The sequence below is a fragment of the Fukomys damarensis genome, unplaced genomic scaffold (assembly GCF_012274545.1).
Source record: "Fukomys damarensis isolate Sample0158 unplaced genomic scaffold, DMR_v1.0_HiC HiC_scaffold_14, whole genome shotgun sequence".
Taxonomy (NCBI): Eukaryota; Metazoa; Chordata; class Mammalia; order Rodentia; family Bathyergidae; genus Fukomys; species Fukomys damarensis.
Window position 1 is genome coordinate 6,143,084 of NW_022900926.1, and position 3,394 is coordinate 6,146,477.

At 42.2% G+C, this 3,394-nt stretch overlaps 1 long non-coding RNA gene across 1 annotated transcript; it reads right to left on the reverse strand.

Annotated features, from left to right (window-relative positions):
* Positions 1 to 786: 786 nt before the first annotated feature.
* Positions 787 to 2,698, reverse strand: LOC104863380. Its single transcript, XR_780544.2, has 3 exons — positions 2,557 to 2,698; positions 1,684 to 2,111; positions 787 to 1,074 (listed from the first exon to the last, which is right to left on the reverse strand). It is a non-coding gene; the product is annotated as an uncharacterized LOC104863380 (long non-coding RNA).
* Between the last annotated feature and the right edge of the window lie 696 nt (positions 2,699 to 3,394).

The following is a 3,394-nucleotide window of genomic DNA, read 5'->3' on the forward strand; positions in this document are numbered from 1 at the left end:
ATTAGTGTAAAGTGTAAAGTGTTTATTTGGGCAGAAAGGATGCATGAACTGTGTAGCTATAAACTCAGAGGAGTTCAGGAGTTCTGCCAAAGAGGCCTGAGAGGAAGGGTTTCACAGGATATTGCAATAGCAAGGTTAAGAAAATATTTGATTGGATAAAGTAGAGCTGTGTCTTTGTTCAGATCGTTACCATGAGAATGGTAAGAGATGGGCTGGCACTTTCAGTCTAGTGAGGACCATTTGTGCTGTGTTGGGTTTCCGTTTGCTTACTACAAGCCCAGGGAACTAGGACTACCTGATGGATGATTTCTCCAGTAAGTATTTTACCACCATTTAACAGTAAATCCCCACATCTTCCTACACACACCCGGGAGAGTAACATCTTACTCTGTGTTTCAGTGCATTTGATCATTTTACTTATATACATGGAATCAAGCAATGTTTATCTGTGTCTGGCTCCTTTCTTAAGAAAAGTCCTACAGATCCATCTGCGTTGTCATCTAGAGAAGCATTGCCTTCATTTCTAAGCCTGAATAAAGTTCCATGGTTTGTATATACCACATTTCCTTTATCTAAAGTTTTAAGGAAATTCTTGAGTCTAACTGCAGCATGCACTGATGATATGAATGCTCTAAGTGTTTCTCATATTATTTTGCAATACTTCAGAATTGATATGGTAAACTTTCAAAGTTGTTCTACCAAATTTATTCTTAAATATATTACAGTATTGTTTTACTATCAAGAGAAAGTATAATTGAATATATTCTACCTCTGTTATGTGTTCTCTTGCCAAAATATTGTGTTTGTTATTTTTAACGTTGTATAAACCTTAAGAAAGACTGTATTTGACTCCATCTGTTAAGGCGGGTGTTGGCTATGGTTTGGAAATTTATAGCTAGGATAATTATTCTCTTTTCTTACCCTTGCAAGCAAAGAACTCACCAAAATCATATCGTTTGGTATGAAGCCTCTCACTGCTCTTCAGAGATGTAAAAGTAATGCATATGGTCATGTGGCCGGTGTCCAGAGGCAGGGCCACAAGAATGCTCCACTCTGGCATGGTATTGTTTTAAGCTGCAGGCAAATGAGAACCAACAAATTCAAAAAGAGTCAGCAGCACTTCCTTATGGACTAACAGTTGCAAATACTGGGAAATGACTTTCCATACATTCTCCTTCAAGGTGGGGCTAAGCAAAGACGAGAGATGTAAATAAACTTCATGCCAGGGTTATGCCTCTGAAGGAGAGGGAAAAGATAATTACATCTGTAAAACAAACAGTCCTCACATTTCTTATATTTGTTCCTCTAAAAACCTATTTGTCTTTTCTAGAAAAACATTTCTGTTCTTCCTGCAGGTGTCTCCCCCGCCCACTTCCCTTTCATGTACGAAGCTAGCTGTGTATCCCTAACCATAGCTGTTCCACAGCCCACCTATATGCTATAGGATGTCTCATCCATACCAGCAAGCCTTACCCTCCTGTTAGTCTGTCTTCTGTCGGTTTAATTCAGTTCCCCAGCAACTAAACATAGTAAGATAAAAGAAGTTTTCTCCCCTCCTGTGAGAGCTATAGTGTTGTAAGTTCAAATCATAAAATGAGCCAGTAGACTTGTAATTGTGCCGACCTTTAAATCCTTGCCATTTGACTGCCTTTCAGGAGAAACCACATGAAACCCAGTCCATACCTGCAGGGCTTTGTTGGATGAGGCCCAGTGCTGACATGAATGGGAACAGAGTCCGTCATCCATGCAGGTAGCATAAACGTGCAGGGCTGGCGACTCCTAGAAACGTGGTGCTGAGGTGGGACAAGCTCTGCTGAGGTAGCAGTGTGAAGGACTTTTCCTCTGGAGACGTAAGAATATTTTTTTTCCAGCTGAAGGGAGCATGTCCCTCGTTTTCTCCCCTACCTCCTCCTGGGGATTGAATGCAAGGCCTTTCCTCGGAGCTGCATCCCTGACCGGTCTCTTACTCTCCATTTTAACACAACCTCCTCAAATTGTAAAGTTGCTGACACTGGGCTGGAACTTGTGACCCTCCTGCCTCAGTCTCTCAGTGTGCTGAGATCACAGGGGTGCACCACCAGACCCAGCTCCACTTCTGTCTTTTGTCCTGTCTGAAAGCAAAAATGTATAGCAATAAACAATATTAGCTTACTCTTTTTACTTAGCTCTTTTTAAACTTTGTGAAATTAGTGCTTCATACACTAAAGCGTTTGGTTTTTAAAAAGAATGTGTTATATAATATTAAAGGGCAGAAGCAAAACTAAATACTAGGTTACAAAACAAAACACTTGAAAACAACATGAATATATCTCATCCTATTAAACAACAACACAGTATTTTGTGTAGTGGTTTAGGACTTTTACAGAGTTAATTCCATTAGACTCACCTGATCAGCAAATTATGTCAAATATGTGACTTCAATACATGAAGGAAATGTAAGCCCTTTAATTGCTTTTGAAATTTAGGTCTTGATGCAGTAAAATTACAGCAAAAACACATGGCAATTTTGCTTACTTTTCTCCTGTGAAGAAATCCAAATAGTTTTGTCATACCTACCTCATGGGACTCAGCTTTCTGCTGCTTCCTCCCCATCAGGAGGTGGAGATGACAGGAAGATAGTTCTACAGTCACAGTTTATCATGACAGAGCTGGGAGGATAGAGGATCATTTCTCAGGGGCTTGAATCCCAGTTCTTGCAGTTCCTGCCCTGGCTTGACTGTGAGATCCTCAGGACTGTGTTGAAACCTAGCTCTGATGCAATGGCTCTAAGAGGTGTGGCTTTTGCAGAGGATTGGGCCATGCGAGCTCTGTCCTCAAGAATGGGATCAGACTGGAGGGACCTGGCTAGGTGCTTTTGCCCTCTGCCATGGGAGCACAGAGCAGGAAGGCCCTCACTGGACACCAGATACTGATGCCATGAAGCCGGACATCCTGGTGCACACTTGCAATCCCAGCTGCTCAAGAGGCTGAGGCAGGAGGATTGCAAGTTTGAAGCCAGCTTGTGCAATTTAATGAGACTGCCTCAAAATAGTAATAACAAGGGTAAGGGATGTAGTTCCCTGGGTTCTGTTCCCAGTAGTGGAAAAAAGAAAAAAAATAAAAAGTGTTGCTGTTTTGATGTTGGTCTTCTCAGGCTCCAGAACTATGGAGCAAAAATTCTGTAAACTACCCAATCTCGGTGTGTTTTATAATAACAGCCCAGACAGAGACAGGGCCTAACTAAACCTGGAGTCTGGCTCTGTCCTGAACCACCTCTCCTCTGTCCTCAGAAATCCAGGCTCCCACAGCAGTTTCTGATTACCCCTAGGGATTCCACACATGCTGCTCTACACTGGGGCACACCTCCCTGCAAGACCCCATCTTGTCTAGCCCAGATCATGTGGATACAGAGCCC